At 46.8% G+C, this 13,190-nt stretch overlaps 1 long non-coding RNA gene across 1 annotated transcript; it reads left to right on the top strand.

Moving 5' to 3' along the window:
• Positions 1-292: 292 nt before the first annotated feature.
• Positions 293-6,666, top strand: LOC147357479 (uncharacterized). The gene is made up of 2 exons (XR_015141863.1): positions 293-5,521; positions 6,271-6,666. It is a non-coding gene; the product is annotated as an uncharacterized LOC147357479 (long non-coding RNA).
• Positions 6,667-13,190: the final 6,524 nt, after the last annotated feature.

Below are 13,190 nucleotides of genomic sequence, written 5' to 3'. Positions count from 1 at the left end.
CAGGGAATTTCCCCCCACACAGAGAGAGGCTTTAAGGAACAAATGGACTAATGTCTCCAAAACAAACAGGAAATCACAAATGCAAGTATGCTTTTATAGATCTTTAAAAAGAAGCTACTGCTTCTTTTCAAAATTTATTTATTTTTAATTGGAGGGTAATTTCTTTACAATAATTGTGTTTTCTGCCATACATCAACATGGTGTATATATGTCCCCTCTCTCTTGAACCTCCTCTCACCTCCCACCCCATCCCACCCCTCTAGGCTGTCACACAGCACCAGAAACCCGAAACCAGTGCTTCTAACTGGAGAGCCCTGTGATCCTCTTGTTAGGAAGGTGAACAAAAAAATCCCCTCCCCCACCCCTTGCAAGGGGGTTGGTGAGCCCTCCCCTTGGACAGAATGTCCGGTTCTGAGTGACTGGAATTTCCATAGGTATGGCCTTGCCCTCCACCCTCCCATTAACTGCAAGCAATAAGCTCTGCTCCTAAGGAAAGAAGTAGTTTCTTTGTCCTTCTTCTCATGGCCACACTGCAAGCCCCAGCCCCATCTTATTGATGCCTCCCTGAGTGGGGGAGGAGGCTGGTGGTGTTCTGTCACAGGTGCTGGATAAACCATAAATCGCTTTGAGTCATTTGTATTGGCTTCTGACCCCACAGCATCTCACCTCCCGCCTCCAAGGCCTTTGTTAATTGGGACAACCTACCCTTCATCCTGACTGTCCTTGGGCCAGGCTACCTTCCTCCAACCAGGCTGAGGTTGCAGAAGCTCCAGAGGGTGACTGGAAAGGCACTGACATAGGGATGAATGTAGAAAGTGGGAAGGAGCCAAGTCCCAGGGGAGAGAGGTCCCCAGCAACTTCTGGAGGATATGCATTTCCTGGGTGAAGGGCAGAGCCAAAAAGGGGCCTAAGAAAAGGAGACAGGTATCTTTACAAGTTCCTCCTGTTGGTTGATTCTTGGAATTTTTATATAAAATAAATGCGTGTATGTGTGTGTGCTCAGTTGCTCAGTTGTGTCCGACTCTTTGCAACTGCATGGACTTGTAGCCCGCCAGGCTCCTCCGTCCCTGGGATTCTCCAGGCAAGAATACTGGAGTGGGTTGCCATTTCCTCCTCCAGGCGATCTTCCCAGGGATCCAGCCTGAGTCTCCTGCGTCTCCTGCATTGGCAGGCGGATTCTTTACCACTGAGCCACCTGGGAAGCCAATAGCATAAACACATATACACAAAATAGCATCTGTATTTCCCTAATGAAACTTATTCTGTCAAAGGACTTTTAGGAAGAGCGGGCAGCTGAATGTGTCTCAGCCCCTCCCCTCCCACACCAGCCCCTTTCCAAATGAATATTTCAGCAGAGTGCCCCTGGTGCTCTCAGTAAATAAACCAGGATCAATTGTTTGCTAGAGCCTCTGCTCAAATCCACCTTAGATGGTAATATTTTAAAGTTGATTGGATCTTAAAATTGTAAGAGGTCCGTGGTGTCATGACTTTGCTGGCATTATCAGCTCAGCCATTGTCTTACCAAGCAATCTCCCACTGAAGCCCAGGGCTTCCCACCCCCACCCCCAGTGAAGGCAGCTGGAGGCAGCTGCACCAGGCACCCACTGGGGATGCTCACTTAAGAATCAAGTGATGGTAAAGAATGAGGCTGCCTCTCCTCGCCCACCCGTGTGACCTTGGGAGTGCAGAACTCTCCTTGCAACATAAGGGAGGCTCCAGGCTTCCCCCACACCCCCCACCACCCCGTCTTCCTTCTTTTTTCTTTTTTTTTATTTTCTTATGCCCGTTGACAGTGTCATCTCTCAACTTGATAAACTTGTCAGAGGGAGCTCCGGAAAAGTGTGACACGGAGGTTGGACTGATTGCTGAGTATGCAGGGAGAAGGGGCTGGAGAGATGAGGGAGGCACTGGGACATTAGCCAAGGGGTAGGCAGCTGTTCTGGGGTGTTCTTGGGCTGGAGGGCAATGCACACCACCCCCATGGCTTACTCTTAGCAGACCAGGATCCTGGAGGAGGGAAAGGGAGCTTTGGGGACAAAAATGTGTTGGGGTTGAAGGTTGATGTGGCTGGACAATACCCACCAAAAGGATCTGAGGCTGCCCATGCATGCACCTGTGCAAAGACACTGTGTTACATGCATGGGGCATGCATGAGACAGGCTGTAGGAGGCTGCGGGGAGGAGGTGTGGGTAGCCAAGCATACAGACAGGAGGGAGGGTGAAAGGCAAAGAGCAGGAGGCCTCTCTTGATAAGGCAAGCTGGAAACTAGGACGTGGGTGCTTTCTGGAACCCTTCTACTAATTTCTTCCTGAGAGATCTTTTCAGATCCCCACCTGGAATCCATAATCATCCAAGTTTGCACTAAAAATTCTCCTTTGAGTCCAGAGGGTAAGTAAGCTAGTGATCACTGTGGTTCTGAGACTTAGGCCGTGTTTTATGTCACGGCATTTTGTTAACATTAATCAAACACACATTGGATCAATGAATGAAACAAAGAACCTCACTTTTGCCTGAACTAATTTGTCGGGATGTGAGGGAAATCCACATTGAATGAGTAATTTAGAGGTGGGAGTAGAAAGATCTGAATTTGAATATCAGCTTTGTCCAAATGACCTCTCCTCTTCAGTCCTCAGTTTCCTCATCTGTACAATGGGAGATATGAAATCTATCACAGGGAACATTATCCAGTATTCTAACTTGCAGGAAAAATCCTGGATGCTATCCTGGTGATCAGTGCAACAATGCAAATGAAAGATGCTTATAAATGGCAACACCGTACAGATTCATGAAGATGGTCTGATCTCCTCCACTGGGATGGATTCCCCTTATTTTGGGGTCCTATGGCCAATAACCCCCTTATTGAGCTGATAACCCACCCCAACGTCATTTTTTCCTCTCTGGAAGGAAGGACCTGGCCATCTGCCAAAGGAACGGGTGTCCTCTTTTCCTGTACTATTTAATAGGGCAATAAACTTCTGCCCCAGTGCCTCCCAGTGATTAGAACACATCTCAGGAGCTGCAGTGAAGACTCGAGGCCAAGAAAGTCACCTCACCTGGGAAAGTGCCATCATTGTTCTATGGTGCCCTGCCTGGAGTGTGATATTTATAAGACAGGATTTAGGTCTGAAAATAAGGGAAGTTGTCAGAGCTCAGGGTTATTGATACAAGTGTGAGTGACAACACTGACAGCTAACGTGAGGAGTTTCAGTTGTGTCCAGGTTTCTAAATTGGGAGGGAGGTGAAATTAATAAATTAGGTCATTGGCAAAACCCCTGGAGGGAAGGAATCCTCATCCCGGCTCACTGGCTCACCCTTTTAGCCTTCACATAAAGAGAACTGCATTTGGGAAGCACCATGAAACTAAATACACACACCAAACACACAGGGATAATATAGCTACTGTCATTAATGGATTAAAAGTCATAGAGGAGCACTACTTCATCAAAAAACATGGTACAAAAAAAAAAAACAAGAGGAGCCACATTATTCTCTGGAAGATGACCCATGTGCAAATTATTATAACAGCGCAGAGCCTAGGCTGTCTGTGTGCTATGATAGGAAACAGCATCAGGACTGTGTTTCCAGTTTTGATCAACCAGTCTTGTGAATGCTGAGCCTCAGTTTCCTCACTTGCAAAATGAGGGGGTTGGGCCAGAAGACTTCTAAGGTCCCATCCAGTTTTGAGATTCTGAGGTTCTATTTTGAGTATGACTTCACTGGTCTTTTTGATCCAGAAGGTACTTGAGGCTCCTGCCACGCGTGTGGTAGCCATTTTGAACATCAGTGGCCTTTGTCTGGGAGGCTGTCAGCTGATGGAGAGGCCTGATTAATAGCATGGGAGATCACGAGGCTGATTGTTGTCACCTTCTTTTTTGCGGCATTTCTCTCCTCGGAGAGCTAAATAAAACTGCTCGGTTTTGCTTTCTTTTTTATTTCTTCTTCTTCTTATTTTCTGGTTTTTAGCCACACCTCCAGAAGAGATTTTGGGTTTTCATTTCCTTTCACTGCAGGTTTCAATCTTCCCCACCCCCAAACAATATCTCCTATCCTATGGCATTAACACACACACACACACACAACGCTTCAAATTGGCTCTATCTCCTTAAACTTTTGGAAACTCTTACTGTGCATGTCTACAAAACCTAAATTTGGGGCCTGTGCTATTTGGTGGTGTCTCTTTGCCTCAGAGAAATCTTCTAGCTTTTTTCCATTTCAAAGCCCTTGGGTCCATACAAATGCTCTTGGAAAGAGAGCTTTTTTTCCCCCCTTAGCAAAAATTCAGGTTTGTCACCAGGAGAGAAGAGGTTTTTCTGTGGAAAATCTTCCTCATGCTGGTTATAAAGCCACTCACATCTCAGTGTGAACTCTGCAAACTCGCCCGTTGTCTTTGTGAGTGAGAAGTGAAATCCACACAAAGATATAAAGAGCTGATCCATATAAAGATTGTTCTCCGGATTTCCATTGGGCAGCAGCTTTCTGATGACTGCATCTTTGCTGCAGACAGCTGTGCAATTGAGACAACAGCAGGGCTCCAGATGTGCTGGGACTTGCTAGGCAACAGACTTAGAAGTTTGGCCAAATCAGCCCCAGATCATCACCAGAGGAGGGGAAAATAATACAGGGCTGGGCCAGAGTTTTCTTGGCATTAGGGGGCTGGGGTATTAACCCAATGGACAGAAAGAGAACGAGTTGGGATGGAAGGTCTATTTCTCATGTAATGTGTAAAGTCTTTCCTTTGCCTGTAAGAAATTCTCATGGGCTTCCCAGGTGGCTCAGTGGTAAAGAATTCGCTTGGCAAGCAGGGGACTCAGGTTCAATCCCTGGGTTGGAAAGATCCCCTAGAGAAGGAAATGGCAACCCACTCCAGTATTCTTGCCTGGGAAATCCCATGGACGGAGGAGCCTGACTGGCTACAGTCACAAAAGAGTCGGACACGACTGTGTGAATAAACAAAAAAAAATATAAGAAACTGACAGGAGAACAGAACTGAGAGGGCCCACTTGGAGAGGGCAACACACTGTGGTTAGAAAGCTGGGCACTTGAGTCCCGCAGACCTCACTTTGAATCTTGGTCCTGCCTTTTACTAGTTGTGTGACCTTGGGCTCCCCTACAGAGTTGATGCTTACAAGGCAATTAGATCATGCTTAACATGTTTAATTACAGTAGCTCCTTCTTTTACAAGGAAGAATTTAACAACCAGCAAGACATTATGGTGATGAAGATCAGTTAGTAGGAAGTAAAGATGGGCTAAAATCTAGTTCTCCTAACTCCCCATTAAGTGTTCTCTCCACTATACTAGTGTCTGCAAATTTACCTGATCATGACAATCACCTGGCTGAGTACCTCTGGAATTGGTCCCAGGTGAGTCTTAAGATAAATGAGACAAATTTGAGAAAGACCTTCTCTGCACCATGTTACCTAGGATAGAATTTTTTAGAGACATGCTATCCTTCCTTCTATATCTCTTCTATCCATACAGATGATGGGGCAGGGGAGGGAAATGAATCACTCATCCCAAGAGGTAACAGGGGTCCCAGAAAGAGTCCAAAACAGTTCTGAGTGGTGTTTTGGCATAAACAAACTACCTTTTCACAGAAATTCAGGAGAGAAAATCTGTGTGCCCTTCTTACATGAGCTGTCTAACAGGGGTATATGAGAAAATGCGTAATGATTCTCTCTTAGGCATATTTTAGTGAGATCCGTCTGCTATGGGGTGACCTGGCTTTTCCTTGGACTTTGCTAGAAATCAGGGAGCTATTTGGGGCTTGTACAATTCAGGCATTCAAAGCAGAACGCAGGAAAAGAGCCCCTCAGGTGGGAACCATAGAGGAGCAGATGGTAAAAAGTGTTCTTGGTGTCTCTTGAACATTAACGCCCTGGAAACTTTGTTTTAAGTTGGGTTTTTATGGTTACTTTGGGCAACCACAAAGGATAACAGAACCATGGCAGCAGCTACTTGGAGAGGAGAAGCACGTGTCCTAAAGCACTTTAGGTACAAAGGCAGGTGGCTTCAGATAGACTGCAGGTTACGAAATGGAAAAGCCCATTGTCGTTTTGGACTTTGCGGGGAGCCAGGAGTAAATAATACTTCTCATATAGCTTTAGCCCCGTGCTATCTTAATTGCAATCTCTGGTGAGATTTGGAGTTATGCGTTTTTAACAAGCAAACCATAAAATAAGGTTTAATCTCCCCAGAGCCCCGGAGTTAATTTATCTGTCCACAGGCTAAGATCTTTTTAAAGGTTAAGAATGCTTGGGTTTTCTTTCTAGGTCTCTGGGTTGGCTGGAACGCCTGCAGGTTTCTCCTACGGCTGGCGGCTGGAATCTGGCTTTCATCAGCGCTAAAGACCCAAGCCCTTAGGAAACCCTGCAATAAGCATCAGATATTGGATCCTAGTATCCAGACTATCCTGCATCCAGATGGGGAGGAACTGGTATTCATCAGGACTGTGTCTGTGGCTGAAAATGCATTTGATTTAGCCTCAGAAGACCAGGGATTATCTTCACTCTATGATTAGGAGCTGTGGGATTTAGGGGAAATTATTTAACCTCTTTGAACTTTAGTTTCCTCATCTGTAAAATGGGTATAACCATATCTACCTTGAAATATTCAAAGAATTCTGTGAACATTGAAGAGAATGAATGGCTTTTTCTTTAAAAAGTAAAGCACGAAGTAGTTGTTAAGCTAATTTTCTTACATAGCTATTCAAGCAAGTGGAATTTGCTGCTTTCATCAGAGAAAGCATTTTCCAGTAAGCCATGCTGTTGAAAGACATTTCTGAGTATTCAGAAGACATCTAAAACCCAATCCTGGCTCTCAGCTTGCCAGCGTAGGTTCATTGCCAACATATAGAGAGCACAGGTTATCACACAGCTCTTGGGCCTAACCACAGAATTAATACACATGTATTATCTCCATTACTCAGCTCAGCGGGGCCACCTGCCCTGCTCAGAACACCTTTCCTGTCCTTGCCAACCACCCCAGGGGATGCAATAACTAATCTGTATCCATCAGTCGGGAGTCTACTCTCATCCATCTGCAAGGCTGTGTCCCAAGGGAACTAAATCTAGGGGTTGCCTGTACTCTGGGTGGAGGCGGAGGAGGAAGGACTCTGGAGGATGGGTTGACGTGGCCCATTATTGACAAGTCGTTCTGGGGTCTTCCATCACCCGGAATTCATATCCATGAAACCTACCCTCCTCTCCCTCCTCCCAGCACATCAAGCTCTCCCCACCCCACCCACCAGTCACACCAACTGTCCTCAGCTCTGATGAGCCTTGTTCCTGAAGTGCCTCTCTCTGTTACCTCCTGCTAAATCATTCATCTGTGATGTTGTTTAGTTGCTAAGTCGTGTCTGACCCTTTTGTGATTCCGTGGACTGTAACTCACCAGGCTCCTCTGTCCTTGGGCTTCTCCAGGCAAGAATACTGGTGTGGGTTGCCATTTCCTCCTTCAGAAGATCTTCCCCACCCAGGGATGGAACCTGCATCTCCTGCATTGGCAGGGGGGTTCCTTTACCTCTGAGCCACCTGGAAACTTCATCTATGATATCTCCATCACAAAGCCGCAATGTCGGGAAGCCTTCCCAATCAACCACATACATACCTCTCTTGTCCTCATCGCCCTTTACGTGCAGATTCTCTAGGCGTGTGTATATTTGGCTGGGTTATTATGAAACCCACGTAACTGAAAGTCAGCATGGCCAGGACAAGGATGGGCTGGTGCTTGATCAAGCATCCTCAGGAAAAGCCATTCTGCTGTCTGTGTCCCGCTCATTGGAGCTTTGCTGAAATTGTCCACAAGTCCAGCCACAGGAAGTAAAGAGGCTCATGCCACAGCTCTGGATTTCTCCTAAGTCATGCATGGTGCTATGTTTGTGCTCCTAGCTTTTTTCTGGCAAGCCACATGGGAGGGATAAAGAACTAGGGAGCACATGCCAAAAGGGAGCAGAATTGTCCTCCAGAATATCATTCTAATCCCATCACTCAACATCTTCTAGGTCATTCCCAACTCCCTACGGCACAAAAAAGAAAGGCAGGCTCCTCAGCCTGGGGGACCAGGTCTTGCTTGGCTGCTACAGCCTCTCTTCAGGGCCTCTCTGTCTCTCCTCTCAGCACCCCTTCGGCCCCCACAATATCTTCTGGGTTAAAGTACCCCAAACATGCCACTACACCAGGGGTGCCCCCCTCAGCACCTTCCACCTGTTGCTTCTCTGTGTGGACCATTCCTCTTGCCATCTTTCTCCCCAAGCAAACATCGTGCAGGAGCAGCACATCCGCAAAGCTTTCTTTTCCCAGACCTCCCCAGGCTAGCATCAAGTCTGCTTTCCCGAGGCTCCCAGAACGTGTGGTTTGTTCTCGTACATTTGGGCACCTCAGCCCATGAGCCTGGGAACCTCTGGCATTCAGGGACTCCTTCCCACCTCCCAGCCTGAAGCCCGGTGTCCAGGGGGAGTCACTACTTTCCATACCCAGTTGAGTTAAAGTTATTGAATTAAGCTGAAGAACATCAGGAACCACCACCCCACCCTATTCTCAACCCTGCCCCTCCTGTCCTTGTCTCCTGCCCAGTTTCAGCACCCACTGCCTACAGGCGGGGCCCCAAGTCCATAGGGATTTGCAGGCCAGGCGGGAAGTGGAGACCTCCTGTTGGGGGCCTGCTCTTGCCTCCTTGGCTGGAGATAAGAAGGGAGCGGCTGCTGCAGGAGGACCAGAAGAAGGAGACCTGTGTCCTTCTCCACCTCCTTCTGTGCCTCTTTCATTTGCCTTTGTCTGTGGCTTTAGAGCTATTTGAGAGACACCTTGAGACAGCTGGAGAAACAGCAATAATCCAATTAGAGTGTCTGACACTCTGGGCTGGTGGCATCCAGGTGGGGAGGAGGTGGACACACCGGGGCTGTTTCTGGTTCTGTCTGTGATATGTTTTCCTGGCCATCGATACCTACAGGGAAAACACCAGCAGTCAGATTCACAGATAAAAACCGGTGACCTCTGTTTCCTCCCTGGGATGTTTTCACCAGAAATTGGTTTCTGGGCAGGGAGGGGACAAAGACGCCTTCCTTTTCTTTCCCCATCTCGGTAGCATGCAGAGGGTCTTGAAAGAGAAAATCTTAGAGGGAGGGAAAGAGTAAACCAGAGGAGCCAGCAGGGTCTGAAAGTCAGAACTGTCTCCCCAGCCGAGGAGTTTTTCAGGGTGAGAAACTCAGTCCCCCTTTCTCTCCTGACTCTCTCCACTGCTACTAATCCTAGCTGTGCTTTCTCACTTTTTTTTCTCCCTTTCTCCTTTCGTCTTTGGTCACTGTCCCGTCTCTGGGAATTTTAGGGGGTCCTCTGGGCCCAAACAAAGCACAGGAACTGTTCCCTGGAAATTAGAACAGAAGAACCCATGATCCAACCATTCTGCCTTTCATTGCAGATATCAAAGCTCATGGCGAGAAGCCGTTGATGGATTTGTTATCTCGAGGGAGCAGGGCGCTGTTACTCTCCAGTCATCCCAAGAGACGTGGCTCCCACCAGCCCTCCCAGTCCGATTTCTGTCTCCCTCACCCACCTTCCAGCCCTGCCATCCCAGCAACCCCTCCCCAGACGCACTTGAGATGTCACTCCCCAGCGGCCCGGCTCCCCCACGCCCCACGCCAGGCCAGCTTGACTGCATGGTGGCTGGGAAAAGTGAAACGCTCTTCCCTTCATTATCAGAAAGAGTTTTATTCCGACTGAAGTGAACAATATGAAGAGACACTACAGAGCCCTGGCGGAGGATGAAAAGTTTCTTATATCCACAGAGCCGCACTTCAAAGTGTCCTGTGAGAAGGTTCCACTTTAATTAGGGGGAGGAAATTGCCATGTAACTTAATTAATATCAAAAACAGTTTTCCCTTAAATATAAGAAAGAAAGATGGCTCCATTGAGAAGGAGAAAGGATCTGACAGCAAATCTGGATAGGCTTGTTCACCTACAGAATAACAATAACCTTTGTTTGAATGACTCTGCATACGTCTTGGGTTGATTAAGAACTTAAAGCCACGGCAGGTTCTTCATGGAACAGAGGTTTTCATTTTCTATCCCAACACTGGCCTTTGTACAAAACAAATTGAAGACCTGAGATAGTTAATCTGGATATCTCAGGAGAGAAACACAGAGATCCTATTTTATTTCAATGATCTAAGAAGCATTTGCAGAGAATGCTTTGGCCAGCTGAGTCATGTGGCTCCTTCACACCCTCCCAGGAGACTTTATGGGCACCATCTCTCCTGCAGGGCTCCCTGGCCCTGTCATCATGTCCCATGTCCCTTCCAGTCTTCTGGAAAGACTCCTAGGCATTTTCCTGGTTTCTCTTCTCTTACCACAATCAAGCCATCATATCCATTCTGCCTTCTAATTACCACCTCTTAAGTCTATCTGCTACTCTGCTGCCACCTTGGGCAGGGCCACCTCCTATTTCTCCCAAAGGATTCCCAAGTAGGCTCCTAGATGGTCTTTCTGATTTCCCTCTTGTCCCTTGGAGTCTATTCCCCACCCAACAGCCAGAGAGATCTTTTATAATACAAAGTTACGCTATTCTCTGCTCAAAACCCTTAAATGGTTCCCTATTACTCTTAAGATTTCTTGCCAAGGACCCTAAGGCACTATATGACTTTGTGTCTGCCTAAGTCTTTTACACTAGTTTTACCCTAGCCAGAGTCTCAGGGTCTTGGACACAGTGTTCCTTCTGTTTGGAACACTTTCCATACTTCCTCTACCCACTGGACCTTGGCCTAACTCATTCCTATACATCTTTTGAGTCACAATGTAAGCATCATTTCCTCTGGGAAGAATTCTGAGATACACACTCACCCCCAACACACACAGACATCAAAATGAAATCCCATATGACGTGCTCACATGGACTATTGCATTTCTTTGTAACCCATATCAAAGTTGTAATCAACTAGTTGTTTGGTCAAACAAGGCTTGATATTTATCTTTTGCCCTGGACTATAAGCTGGGGAGAAGCAGAGATGAAGTCTATCTCATAGCTGTTTGCTGAGTTGCCTGCATGTTATCACAGCAGACACTGATATAATCTCCATCAGGGCATTTCAATCTCATTACAAATCAAAAAAATACATCATTTTATTAAACCCATTACAGGAGTAAAATATGAAGCACAGAGGTTAGATGTTACCTCAAGTCCAGTAGTTATGTATGGATGTGAGAGCTGGACGAAAAGAAGGCTGAGTGCTAAAGAATTGATGCTTTTGAACTGTGGTGCTAGAGAAGACTTTTGAGAGTCCCTTGGACTGCAAGGAGATCAAACCAATCAATCCTAAAGGAAATCAACTCTGAATATTCATTGGAAGGACTGATGCTGAAGCTGAAGCCCTAATACTTTGACCACCTGATGCAAAGAACCGACTCATTGGAAAAGACCCTGATGCTGGGAAAGACTGAGGGCAGGAGGAGAAGAGGGTGACAGAGGATGAGATGGTTTGATGGCATCATCGAATCAATGGACATGAGTTTGAGCAAGCTCTGGGAGATAGTGGAGGACAGGGAAGCCTGGTTTGCTGCAGTCCACAGGGTCCCACAGAGTTGGTGATGACTTAGTGACTGAACAACAACAACCACAAAGTCATACAAGGTAGCAAAGGGTGTGTAGTCTGGCTCCTGGGTCCTGCTTTTTATCACTGGGGCATGCTCATGCAGAGGAAGGATAATATTCATTTGTGGAAATCAAGGAGGAGAGAAGGGAGGGAGAGAGGGAAGGAGGGAGTTAAAGAGGAGGGTGAAAAGAAGGAAGAAATAACCAGCCTAGAAATAGTTGCAGAATTAACCAGTGGCACCAGGCATGGTGGGCTGCCGTCTATGGGGTCACAGAGTTGGACACGACTGAAGTGATTTAGCAGCAACCAGGCATAATCCCAGGGACCCAGTTCTCAACTCAGGGAGGTACCCATTCCTACTTACTGCAATGTCTTTAACACTCCCAGGAAAGATCCCAGCCTTGTGATTTTTCCTAGATACGCTTCTTTACAGAACAAGTATAATCTAAGGATGTGTCTTGAGAAAGTTAAGACAGTTTTTCTCTCTCCATTCTTTGCCTTTATCCCAACTTCTAGCCCCCTCACTTCCTGCAATAAACTGTGCAGCGCGGTGTCCCAGTGAACAGTGAACCCACACAGAATCTCTTAATTTTGGGATGGTAACACAGAGATGTTGGAGAAGGAAATGGCAACCCACTGCAGTGTTCTTGCCTGGAGAATACCAGGGACGGGGGAGCCTGGTGGGCTGCCGTCTATGGGATCTCCCAGAGTCGGACACGACTGAAGCGACTTATAGCAGCAGCAGCAACACAGAGATACCCAACAACTGCCAGACACTGAGCAAATTACTGTCTCAAAGAAGTTTATAGTTTTGACATTAGATCTCACTATTTCCTTTCATTTGGGTCATATCTTTATGAAAGTGGGTTTTCTGAAGTTGATGTGATAAAAAGCAAGTACTACACGAAAATCAATGTGGAACAAAAATTGAAGGCAGCAGTGTCCAAGGCTTGAGAAGTTGGGTGGTGCTCAACAGGGGCACACATCCCACTAGCAGATAATTATGAATATTTAAGAATGAAATGAAAATGTTTTTCCTTTTCATTTATGTATGTATTTTCAAATAGCTATTGAGTTGTCAGGACATTAATACTACATTGTTTGATCTTAACTGTTTTAAAGATCGAACTGTTACTTCGCTTGACCTCTGGGTACCATAAAAAACTACTGAGACCAAAGATATCATGAATCAAGAAAATACGGGAATCTCTGGGGTAGGGGTTCCAAGGGATTGGTGTTGGGATTGACATACTAATAGGGCAGAGAGGGGAATGACCTCTCTCCTTAAACAGGACCACCTCGGATAGGATTCAATTGTCCTCCAGGGTGATGTCGTCTTGGCAGATTACAGTACCTTCCAGTGAGTTAAGGGGGAAGGGAAGAAGCAGGCAGACTGGGGACCACGCCCACCGGCTCTCCGCACCAGGCTCCTCCCTGGACAGGTGCACACCCATGGACAGGCAGACACCCTGAGGCTTGAAGGATGGGCGTGTAATTGACAGTGTCTCAGCTGCCCTCAGAAAGCACTGCCTTCAGCCAGGGGTCTCTCCATCTCTCCACAACAGCAAAGAAAAGCCTCTTAACTCCCTGTGCTTCAAGCAAGGCCTT

This window comes from Bos grunniens, chromosome 15, assembly GCF_055505025.1.
Source record: "Bos grunniens cultivar Pamir isolate PY7600 chromosome 15, Bosgru_T2T1.0, whole genome shotgun sequence".
Lineage (NCBI taxonomy): Eukaryota > Metazoa > Chordata > Mammalia > Artiodactyla > Bovidae > Bos > Bos grunniens.
This window is presented reverse-complemented; position numbering and strand designations above follow the sequence as displayed.